This window comes from Anolis carolinensis, chromosome 2 (genome assembly GCF_035594765.1).
Source record: "Anolis carolinensis isolate JA03-04 chromosome 2, rAnoCar3.1.pri, whole genome shotgun sequence".
In the NCBI taxonomy this organism is placed as follows: domain Eukaryota; kingdom Metazoa; phylum Chordata; class Lepidosauria; order Squamata; family Dactyloidae; genus Anolis; species Anolis carolinensis.
The window spans coordinates 149,165,600-149,178,571 of NC_085842.1; the positions used below are offsets into that span (position 1 = coordinate 149,165,600).

At 38.2% G+C, this 12,972-nt stretch overlaps 1 protein-coding gene across 5 annotated transcripts in view; it reads left to right on the forward strand.

Moving 5' to 3' along the window:
- The window catches only part of rptor (regulatory associated protein of MTOR complex 1), a 460,420-nt gene that overhangs the window by 215,478 nt on the left and 231,970 nt on the right, over nucleotides 1-12,972 (forward strand). The gene's annotated exons all lie outside the window — the stretch shown is intronic.

The following is a 12,972-nucleotide window of genomic DNA, read 5'->3' on the forward strand; positions in this document are numbered from 1 at the left end:
GCAATTGTGCATATATTGAGACTTCGTTGCTTATTAAAATGCCATGCACTGAGATAGTAAGGTAAATAAAAAATAACCTTTCTGTTGTGACAGAACTAAAAAAACCTTTCTTAAGAGATGGTAGTGGTGGCATATTAAGTAGCGTCTTTCACCCTGAAGGCAGCTATCAATAAGAAATATGTCAACTCAAGTTCAAAGCATTTTTTTATTTGAGGTAAAATGATAACTGCCACCCCATTCATCCAAGTCAAGGTTCAGAAAACCCACAGTAGGCCACTTTATTTTGTTATCAAAAAGAAGACCTCTCCAAAAATAAATAAAATTTCCACCCCTGCAAGTACAAATGCAGCAGAAACAATTAAATAGCTAGGAATTTGTTGTTGTTTTGTGATATTGGAAAAAACCTGAGAGAATTGCCTCTTTCTGTCTGATGGTATAGTTGTGTTTGAGCTTCAACTCACATGTTCCTTTGCCTTTGATGCTGCTTTTCTACCATATATGCCAGCTTGCACCCATATATTGTGAAGCTACGTGTCACCACATTAAGGAAGTAGGCAAAGTTTTATACCTCTAACCTCTAACTGTTGTCTGTTTTTTGAACATGTATATTGCCCAATGTAAAAAGGATGTGTACAAAAAAATAACAAGCCATAATCTACATTTTGCTTTGTAATCCTTTAAGATTGGTCCTGTATATTTACATACTTCCCTTGATGTTGCAGTTTAAGATCTTGAACCTTCATGTGGTCTAATGACTGGATTCCTAATGGAGAAAGCAGAGGTTCCCCCCTTCCTTATATACTGTTATTTCTCTCAGCACCTGTTATCTGGGGTGTAGAGGATAATTCTCTTGCAGCTCTTGCATGGCTTGTTAAGAGGGAATGTGATTAGTTTGGTCACTCACACTTTTGGCTGTGTATAGACGTCTCTCTATAAATAACAGCTACCTTAGATGAGCATCATTGTTTTGCCTGCCTGATATATTTATTTATAGAAAAACCTTCACTGTTTTAGTGTTTTCAAACCACTTGGCATGTTTGGTTTGAGTTCAGAAAACAGACTTCTTTGCACGTGCAGATTTTTCTATTTCCTCCTCATTATCAGGCATGTTTAAGCATCCTTTGAAGTAGGCAGCACAGTGGAAGTTGGTAGGTCATACGATGGTGTAGTGCTGGGACTGCATGAAAGCTTCGATTGAAAAGAGTTATACTGCTGATGCTGAATATGCCTGCTGCTGAATCGACAGAGACCTGCTTTCTATCCAGCACTGGAGTAAGCATGGCATTGCTGTAGGCCTAATAATGTTCACTGGCACAGATGTTGAGGGCTGCAGCACTGCAGAAAGAAAGTTTTTCTAGTGCTTACTCAAGCAATGACTATCTTTCAGCCACTGCAATCATTCTCCTTTATGGTCTGAAATCCTTCTGTATCTTGAGTTTCTGCCAAAGACTTGTGAAAAGGCAAACAAACAACCTGTTTTCCACTGAGACACATTAAGTCTTTTAGAGCAGAACACAAAAGGTTTTTTTAACATTAGTTATCAGCACTGTTTTTAGCCTTCATCATTCACCCCAGTTGCATCTTGCCTTATTAATAGATACATTCCTGGTACGGGGCAAGCTAACAAGTATGGATAGAATTGAATTCTCAAATCTGTACTTCTGTTTCTCTAAATTTTATATTGAGAAGTTCTCAATTTTTGTAATGTTCTTGTAAGAATTGTTGATGCTTGCAGTCTTTTTAGTGAAGCCAGAGTTTTCTTTTTTGGAATGTACTTTTGTGTCCAAGTACAACTGAATGGGAAGAATTAATAAAGGATATATTTGCTCTCAGTGAAATTCTTCCTTTAATTTTTTTTCCTTAGATCAGTTGGAAGACTAGGCTATAGATTTGTTTACATTTGATGTGCAATCAGTTAGTTTTCCCCTTTTTTACCTGTTGAACAAAAATGGTTAAATAAGAATGCCTACATTGCATTATAACAGTTATGAATAGATATACATACACAGGTGCATTAGTATAATTGAAATATTTTGTCAGAAAATCCTGGGATACTATAGTTGCCTTAAATTTTTGCTTATCACTATAATTGCTGTATTCTTTTCCAGCTTTATGTTTAATCTGGGCCAGAAAAGAGCCCTTCCATCCCACTCACCCATCTGTGTCCCTCCCTCTCTGTTGCCTGCCTGTTGCTCCAACAGAAGGGCTCCCTTTTTCCCCAGGTTGTTGCAACAGCAATATTTCATGGACTTTGTGGGTGGGATGGGCAGCACAGTGTACATAAGCATTGCAAAAGTCACCACCAAGTAATGAGAAACAGGACTAAAACATGTTTCTGCCATCTTGTTGTCTTTGAGAATATCACATTGGTTTCTGAATCCCTTAGTGGTTTTGCAGAAATCAAACTATACTCAGATTTTCTGAATTATAACTTGAATTGGGATGAGGGAGACATCCAGTCATTGCTGCTTTACCACAATGTGAACTCATTTCTGGGGGCCCTTCCACACAGCCCTATATCCCAGAATATCAAGGCAGAAGATTCTACAATATCTGTTTTGAACTGGGTTATCTGAGTTCACACTCAGATAATGTGGGATTTTCTGCCATGATATTCTGGGATATCAGGCTCTGTGGAAGGGCCCTTGAAGAACAAATCCACATCTGAATTACAACCAATCATGAATTCTAATCATAAATCTAATCACAATTCTGAATGGAGTAATTCTAGAAAGACCTGGGGCTCAGTCACGTTACACCATTGTACTCTTTGATCCTACTTTAACTGCTGTCGCTTCTTCATGCAGAGTCCTGGGATCTGTAGCTTGCTCACATGCATCACAGGAAGAGCTCCCTGGCTGAGAATTCTAAAGGTCCTTCTCTTGCCTACAACTCCTAGGATTCTGTAGGACGGATCTGTGTTACCTGAAGTGGAACAACATCACTATAATTATTTAATGCAAATTGGCCCCTAGTGACAGAAAACTATTTGACAGTATTATTTCACAGGAGTGAAGCCAGTTTGTTTCCTGCTGCTCCAGAGACTGGGACATGGAGCAACGAATTCAAACTACAGGAAAAGAGATTCCACCTAAATTTTAGGAAGAACGTCCTGACAGTAAGAGCTGTTTGGCAGTGGATTATGCTGCCTTGGAGCATGGTGGAATCTCCTTTCCTCGGGAGATCTTTAAGCAGAGGGTGGGCGGCCGTCTGTCAGGGGTTCTTTGGTTGTGCAATCCTGCATGACAAGGAGTTGAACTGGGTGGCCCTTGTGGTCTCTTCCTGTGTTTTCTAAGATGAGCTAAAGGCAGTCATTTGCTCTCTCATGGAATATTTCTTTAACACTGCATTTTAAAAACAACAATACATGTCATCATTCTTAAAAGACTTATTTTAATAGAATATATTAAATTATATAGAGACAGAACCAAAAATTTAAGTTTAATAGTACAAATTTGTGACTTAAAATGTTGAATCACAGATTTTATGAAAGTTATACTTGGTTTTCTTCAAATGGCAATTCCATGTGAAATGTGGCAAAAAATGGCTGGGTGAGGTGGACAATTTGACAATAGTTTTGATCTTATTCCCTCTTATTCCTTAATTGTAACTGGAGGCAGTGATGTACTATTTCATTTGCTAACCGGAAACTACTTACTAATCGTCCCAAAGAAACTCATCATAGACCATATTTGGGACAAGGAAGTCATGGCTGCTTTCCAGCCAACCACTCAATAGCAGCAGCCGTGTCTGCCTGCTGGCCATTTAATAGGGTTATGTTGTCTGCCTTCACATTTTTCTGGTTTGGATGTGTGTGAAAATATGACAATATGCCCCAATATTACTTTAGAATACTACATATCTACATCATTACTTTGAATGACAAACACCCCTTTCAAATGGATCCATACCTAAGTGAAATTCTGTTTGTTGTCCTGCCTGTCATTTTGATAGCTGTTACAGAATTTGTACCCATTGGGTGAAATTTGCATAAAACACCAAGAATGGGGAAGTTTCTATTTCCCCACTGTCCTCCTTCACTCCCAAAGTAGCTTTAGAGAATTGCAGCTGTCAATATGAGTAGTTGAGAAAGGAACAAAACAACTCTTCCATCTCTCTCATCCCCCCTTTCCCTCCCTTATAGACAACATCTGACAAATCTTCTGTGAAGTTTTTGACTGGCTAGATCAATATTCAAAGCAGACTGGGGACTTTTTCCAACCATAAAGGTATAAGTCAAAACATCCTTACATGAAATGTTTTGTCAGCTCCCAGCTGTGCTCTGCAAGAGGAGAGCTGCTCACCATGACTGGATTGGTTGCTGTTGGGTACTTAGACCTAGATCTGAAGATCTGATACTGCATGGCCTATGCAACACAGCCTAATCTATATTTTGGAGAGTGCTTGGTCCTCGGTAGAGATAAAATCCAGGTTGACTGAACCAGGCAGAGTAAGGCTCCTCGGTAGTGACAGATTATATGGGAAAGACAAAGCAAAAACTCTGGCTCACCATATTTGGAAGGGAAGCTTGTAAAACAGCTTTGTGGATGTGCTTGGCAAAATAACAGGCAAAATGACTGCAACTCTTTCATTTGTCTTGGGGATTATTTTACATATTCACTTTGGCCTTTTATTTAAAAGCCGAGTAGACTTTTCAGGATTTTGTTTCTATTGGGCCATCACATTAGAATTCTTTTTTTCCTTTTCTTTGCACCACAATTCTTGTATTTTTAATCACAGTCAGGTTGCATACTGCATGCTCTGAATTGTTTTCTTTTTCTTTTATTCTGTTCTAGTAATTACAGTTGCAATTTGTGTTTCACACTGTAAAATTTAAAATGTGTGCTTTTAAATGAGTCATAACCGGGGGGGGGGGGGGCGCAATCCTGAAATATCCATTTGTATAGGCAACTAATTGGCACCTGCCTCTTCTTCTTTCTAACCTTATGATTTAAAAGATTGGCTTTGCCAGCCCAGGATGATTTGTCACATGACATTTTTAGTTTCTTTGAATACTGATACATTTTTGTGAGACAGTAGCTATTCTTTTTATTAGGCAGGATATGACATGTAGGCTTATGAGGAGTTGGAAGAGGAACTGTACTGTAGCAAGTACAGTTTACACATTTAAATTGTACCATTTGCTTGCAAGTAGAGTTAAGAGTTCATGTACATTTGTTTTTTCTAAAACCTTTGTACTTTTTCTCTGTCCATCAGGGATGTCAAGAATTTGTTGCACTTGTGAATGGTGTGTGTATTCTTGAGGACAGGATTGTTGGCTGTATTGTGCATCCAGCTCCATCCTTTTTCTGTGTTTCCATGGAAACCCAACATATACATTGCTCTCCATATATCTGATGTATAAAATCCAAGGCCTGACTATGCTTCCTGTCCAAACAGACAGTAGAGGGTTATTTTCATTCATGACTTGATTTGTTTCTGCATTCAGGTAGCAGAAGCAGAACAAATGTAAAACAATGCAAACTGCCTAGTAATTTCATGCTTCAGAAAAATTATGTAAATTTGTTTACTTATTTGGAGAGAAGTGACTAGTAAGGTATGACGGGGTTCAATCCTGGGCCTTGTGTTGTTCAACATCTTGGATGATGGAATACATGATATGCTCATCAAATTTGCAGGTAACACCCCAGGGAAAAAGATCAAGACTGAACATTACCTTGACTAGTAAACTGAATTTCAACAGGGATAAATGTAAGGCATTATATTTAAGCAGGAAAATGAAATGTACAAATATTGGATGACATCTGGTTTGATAATCATGCCTGTGAAAATAATCTAGGGACTCAGTAGACCACAAACGAAACTTGTCCACACTGCGATACAGCAGCCAAAACAGTCATTGTAGTTCAAGGCTGTATCAACAGGAGCATAGTGTCAAGATAAAGAGAAATAACAGTCCCACCCTCTTCTGCTTTGATAAAATGTTACCTGAAATACTAGGTTTAGTTCTGTACATCATCGTTCAAGAAGTATATTGAAAGGTGGAGGAGCATGTTCACAGTCAAGTGCCCAGGTGATCAAAGGTCTGGAACCAAACTCTAATGGCATAAGCTAGAGCTTTCTAAAATGTGTATTGCAACATATTAGTGTGTCGGTTAATGTCATCAAAAATGTGAGGAACCCTCAGTAGTGTAGTGGATTAACCCTTGTGCCAGCAAGACTGATGACTTGAAGGTTGGGTTGCTGACCTGAAGGTTGCTGGTTCGAATCCAACCCGAGGAGTGCATGGATTAGTTCCCTCTATCTGCTCCAGCTCTATGCAGGGACATGAGAGACAAGCCTCCCACAAGGGTGGTAAAACATCAAAAAACAAACAAACAAACAAACAAAAAACATCCAGGCATCCCTTGGGCAACGTTCTTGCAGACAGCCAATTCTATCACACCAGAAGCGATGTGCAGTTTCTCAAGTTGTGCCACACACACACACACACACACACACACACACACACACACACACAAATGTGGACTCCCTTCACTGGAAGTTTGTAAACAGGTTATGTGATCATTTTATTCAATATGCTTGACTATAAAGTGTTTGACTCTGTCTTTTTCCTTTAAAGTGCTTATGCAAATGATTACAACTTTTCTTCTCAGTATATATGTTGCCAGGAAAGTGGGCAGCAGTGGAGATAAAACTGAGAAGTTTAAGAACAGCCCCTTTGTAGAGGAGTCTCTTCTCCTCTCATGTATAATTGAGATTTTTTTTTTGTTCTACTAGAAAAAAACATTTCTGTCTCCATATAGGTTGCCTGTGAACCGAGAAATTAAGGGTTGTGCCTTTTTCGAAACTGCATTGATAATTCTGTCAGATGAGAGCAAAGGAGGAGAAATCACAAAATCAATAGAAAATATCTCAATGCAATGAACCCATCTGGTATAACTGGTTATAAATAGCCAGTATGGTTGAAAAAATTCTCAAGGCTACCACATTGTACACTCAATGCATAGAAAAGAGCTTCATAATTAAACCACTGATATTGATTAAACTATTAGAACATCTGTCAAAATAGGTTTCTGCATTTATTGTTTAATTGGGAAAAGAAGCTTGCTATATGTCCTTATTGCAATCCTTTTTATCCTTTTATTCTCTGCTACCACCGCTACAGCTAAACAAATAAGTCCTTGTACAATGTTTTTCTTAAAGCAGAAATGACTGATTCCTCCCTCCAAACACCCATTTTAGACTATTTGAAGGACTTGCATTTTCTCCTTCTTTCCAGTCATTTTCATGTTTGGGTGCAGCAGTAGAAGCTTGTTAAACAATGAAATAAGTAGTGTCAAACTGTGTTATATCGTATTCATGTTGATTTGGGGAGCCTCACTGGGCAGAGGAAATACTCTTTCTTGCTACTTTAGTTTAACCCTGTGCTGAACTAAAGGTATTTTGAAAGTAGGGGCACCAGCACCAGTGGGGTAGATTAGACACCCACCTTTCATTCAGCAAGTCCTTTAGATGTCATTCAGATATTTAATTGTTTATTATATCATTGAACTGTGAAATCATTGTATGGCTTTTCTTTCTGAAAGAAAAGAGAGAATATTGTGTAAAGCAAAATACAGATTATTGCAGGAGAAATAGTAGAAAAACAACCAATTCTGAGCATTTGAGACTGAGGGAGCTATAAAATCCAAAACAATTACAATATTGAAATAAAGCATTATCTTCACATATCCTCTGAAATTATATATGAAAAAGATAGGTGGAATAGGAGTTAGTGTCAGCACTTTTGATTTGTGGGTGCAGCCATTCTGAGGCTGAATAGATTATTTAACTATACTGACAGGCACAGAGAACATAATTCAGTCTCAGACACCTAAAGAGAATCAGTGGGATGTGATTATGTCTGAATGTGAACCTGATAGAAGACAGAATTGGTTAATTGAGGTATATACAGTACCCCTAATGAAAAAGTATAAATTTTGAAAGGGACAGATCTCTTCGCCGAATTAGAGGTTATTCTGTTGTGTGTCTTCAAGTCATATCCAACATACAGTGAATCTAGGACTAACTTGTCATGGGGTTTCCTGGACAAAACTTGTTCAGAGGGGGTGCCTTTGCTTTCCTCTGAGGGTATGTGTGTGTGTGTGTGACCTTATTTAGTCCACGTGATACATTCCAGTTTTGGAAGTGTCCTGGTGGCTGCCTGATCCAGACATGGATGAGTTGGAACATATATGATCAGGTCATATCGACAGAATAAGTATCACTGGAGCAAATTAAGTGAGGTCCAAGCATAATTCTCACCAGTTCAATCTTTTCACATCAGCATACAAAGCACCAATCCGTTCTATGCATGTCTGCTCACAAATAACCCTTGTAAAATATTCCTAAATTCTATGCATGTCTGCTGAAAATATTCTGATTTTCAATGTCACGCAGTTTGAAAGAGCCATTAAATATTCTTCTGTATCTGGTTATTGACTGGTGATGATAGCACTTGTCTGAGGAAGGTTTCAGCTCTCACCACTGATCAGTACACAATAATTGGTTCAGCACAACTGAGCACATAAAGTACACAAAAAATCAAACTGATTAAGGGTTGGCACAATTCTCTTATTAGGAAGGTATATAATGTTGGAGCTAATTATTTCAGAAAAATGCAAGTAAGAATGTGTAAAACATGATAGAGGCATATAAAGTATCATGTGTGTGTACATTTACGTATAGCATGGCAAAAGTAGAGAAGAAAAGTTTTGCTATGTGTCTTATAAAACCCCAAGTTTGAAGGCACGCATAGAAGACAAGTGGATGGAAATTCGGGTCAGGTGAAAAGGAGAAATTTCTATATATTTTGCTTTTTGGACTTTGCTTCCGTATGATATTTTGCTGATCACCAATGAATAGCAATCAGACAAAGTTCATACGTATGGCTATTGAGACTAGATATTATTCAGGCATTCTGTAATTGTGCAGATTGAACACATAAGGAGAGACAATGTGTAGTTCTGCTCTCATGTATTTCTCCCATTCACATTTGCTCTTCACATGTGGAAAGCTGCAGAGGAGAGCCTGCTTTGTCTGTGAGTTCAGAGTTCTATCTTTCCAGGATTCTGAAATATGTGGATTACTTCCTTGCATTGAGGAGCCTCTCTTTAGAAAAGTGGAAAGCAGTGGAAAAGACAGGACAGTATGCTGATGTTGTGCTCCGCTCTGTTGTTCTCCACAGTCCACAACACTTCAGAATAGGGCTTTTCTTTAGTCTCAATTGCAGAAATTAGACAGTTCCTTCTTGTCTTGGAACATAACTACCATATATCTTGCTGAACGTACCTTGTTCATATAAACAGGTAAGGATGTACAGTAAAAAAAAACAACCCATCCATGGAATTGACACCCCGAGCTCACTTGTTTGTGGGTCTCTCAACATCTCCCAGTGCTTTTCTATGGCATGTTTCCCTACCAAGTATAGTAAAAATGTAGGGTCTACAGTTTCAGGTATCCATGGGGAGGTGGGGGTGGGATGGGGTGTCTTGCAGTATATTGCCCAAAGTTGTATTATACATCGTTGTTTGTAATAAGTAGGAATAGGTTGTCAGTGGGAAGCAACCAGTTCAGAATAATGTGTGCCAGTGTAAGAAGAAGTAGTATTAAAGTTGTTTGAACCCGTTTCTCTAGAATATCATACATAATAAACCATTGCCTCTGATTTGTCACATGTATCAGTTACAAGGGACATCTGTATAGAATTCAGGCATAGATGTGTGGCATCTGATGAAATAGACAGAAGTCCACAAAAGTGTGTCCTGTCAACTTCGTGTTCTCAGTCTCAACTGTGCTACAAGATTCCTTTGCCAAGGACTTTTGCCTTTTAATAATCCGAAATCAAAATGTAGATTGGCATGTCTGTTGTGATTTAAATTTTAGCTGCCTTTAAATCTCGAGGAGTTTGTTTTCCAATTAAGCTGCTGACTTTTTCAGGAAATTACCTTGCACCTTCTTTGAAGAGATGAGATTTCTCATTATCCAAGCTCACACAACAGCCTTGTGAACAAACGTGTTGCCAACATTGCCTCCGCTGCTGCTAGAGCTGCCATATGGGTATACTTTTAAGTCTTTTACTGGAGTGACCAAAATATCCTTGTGTTTGAGAGGCTGAGCATTTGCCTACCAGCAGTAACACTTCAGATGTATGCACATATTTCAAAAATATTAAATGTCTGAGAAAATGTATGAGACAGGAGAATGGCCACATTTTATTCTCCAACAGTCATGCACCTTTCTTTCTGAAATAAATTTGTTCCCAGCATTTACAAAATCCAAATATGAATAGTCTGCCTCAATATCTGGAAACAACTGCTGGCATGAATAAGTGGTAGCTTACTTTGGGGGGTGTTAAACTACCTCTTCCTCAGAGGAAAATAATATTCTGAGTTTAATTTCAAATCTAACAAATAATCAGAGGTTGAGGTTTAAATCCATCAATGCAAAAGAAACCTAGGGCTAGGTATCTTTGTTACTGTTTATGCTATGGTCATTCAGAAAAGACCTCTTTGATCTCTGATTCTTGTGTTTGCGCAGAATTCAGAGAAATTATTCAAGTAACAAGCCTTATTCTAAAATTACCTTGTTTCTATTATAATGATCATGGAGGGTGTCAGCTGGGTATCAGTAATTCATTAATGCCTGCCAGTCATTGATACAATGAGTAATGATTCAAGAGGAGCTAATTTAGAGATGAAATGGGAAAAACAAAATCCCCAGAGTCTGCGCAGCGGGAAGAATGTGAGTAATAGCAGGAAATGTGGAAATCATGCTGTAGTGTAACAAAATAACTATGTTCTTCAGTGTACCATCAGGCAGACTTAATTAACAGGGTTTCTTTTTACCATAGCATTGGCTGAGGGTTGTAGTTGATTGTGAACTTATTGTTTTACCTTTACAGAAATATCTTCTATCAACTGGGGACATGGATCAAAATCTGGGGGCTTATGTTGAATAAGAATTCCCTTTCCCAGCTTCTTATCATATCACATTGAAGGGTGGTCCTGAAGAATTCAGAAGAATATAATCTGAGGACGTGCCATTTTTTGTTGGCGTGTCTGCTGTTTATCAATACTAGTTGTGTGTGTCTTGTACTTTCTTAGATCTTTGCATGCTAGATATTTCTTTATTGGTAGTAAAGTTTGCTACTGATTATTCATTTTCCTTATGCAGGCTAACTTCTTTTGCAAAAAAATTTGTAACATTCCCTAAGGCTGTGATGGTATTATATTTCCTATTTCCATGATACCAAAGGAACAAAAATTATATGTGGATGGCATATAGCTCAAGAGAGCTTATTACTTTAATTGGTCATTCAAATGTAAGATAAATTCAAAGTTAAGTGGACTAAGGTACTATTGTCTAATTGACCTCTCTTCTGTCATAACTTGTAAGAAAGAGTGAATCAGATTGTGAATGTTGTTTATACAAATGATAATACAATTTTACTTAAACAGTATTTTTTGGATTTTGTGGGCCCCGTGGTGGTGAATGACCAGTATAATTTTCTACAAAATATGTCATGGCTAGTGTTTATGAGGTAGGCAGCTCTGTGACTTCTCAAAGGTTTTTGTATGACAATAAATCAATGTATTTTACTGAAATGCACTTAGTTTTATCACCATTGGTACAGAGGGAGCTAGACTCCGAGAAGAAATATTGTATATGTAAAGACCATACTCAACAGCATAGTTTTAATGCCAACACAGTGCCAATTTCCTAATCTAAATAAATGATATATATCTGGAAACAGGTTCTCAGATATGGAGCTACTCTAGGATAAACACTTCAAATATTATAGCTGTTGCAGCAGTTCACTGGCTTTGGAAATGTAATCAAATCCTACCACAATTGTTTCATTTCTGTAGCGTTCACATTTAAGAAAGGGCAAAAGATTAGTTTTCACGTTACTCTGTGAGATTATTATAGTTATAAATTCAAAATTATCCACTTATATCAGTCAAAAATGAACTCTTTCCCCTCAGAAGCTTTCTGAAAGGAAGATGGATAGATTTAAAGATCCAAGTGTGCACTGAATATCTTACAACCTAGATATATGTAGAAGACTACAATCAAAAGAAGAAGGAAAATGTTAATAGTTATTTTTGCCTTTTTAGCATGCTTAGTAGTTTTTAATTTTTCAAAGAGAATTACTTCACACTATCATTCCAGATAGTGGTGTGGAAAATGGAAGGAAAAAGGAAGAGGGGCTGACCAAGGCGAGATGGGTGGATGGTATCCTTGAAGTGATTGGCTTGACCTTGAAGGAGCCGGGGGTGGCGACAGCTGACAGGGAGCTCTGGCGTGGGCTGGTCCATGAGGTTACGAAGAGTCGGAAGCAACTGAGCAAATAAACAACATAATTCCAGAATATCTCTATGGTACTGCACTGGTGATTGTGAAGTGTTTGGTACAGATTAACTGAGATGATGTAATAACGGAGTATGGCACCCTCTGGATGTGTTGGTTCTCTGGTGATTGACTTTGCCTGCTTTTGGAGATGGAGTTCATAGTGCAATGCATCTGGAGCCTAGGGTGTTTGGGCAGTCTTGTGTAATGACTTGAAATATTTATGTGTTCTAAGAACTCAGCTGTCAAGTGATTTTCCAGTTAATCTAGCGGAGGAATGGGGATATTTATTAGTTTTGATCAATGTATACTCTAGTGTAAGATTGTCGAAGCATAACCTTGTGAACCAGTTGAAGACTGGGAAGAGATGTCTGAGGAAAGATAAGATGGGCAGTATATGCTACAGAGTCAGCTGTGCACTGAAAAAGAGGCAGCTGAGGCCACTATTGGCTAATCAAAAGGGAAACTGAAGAGGTGTCACCATATTTAAGATTAGGAAAAGTTGTTTGTTGTGTGTAGACATGAGGGGTGATGAGGTACAGTATACAAAACAAATGTCACTGCTGTATGCCTTCAAGTTGCTTTGGAGTTATGGCAACCCTAATGGAAGCTATTGTG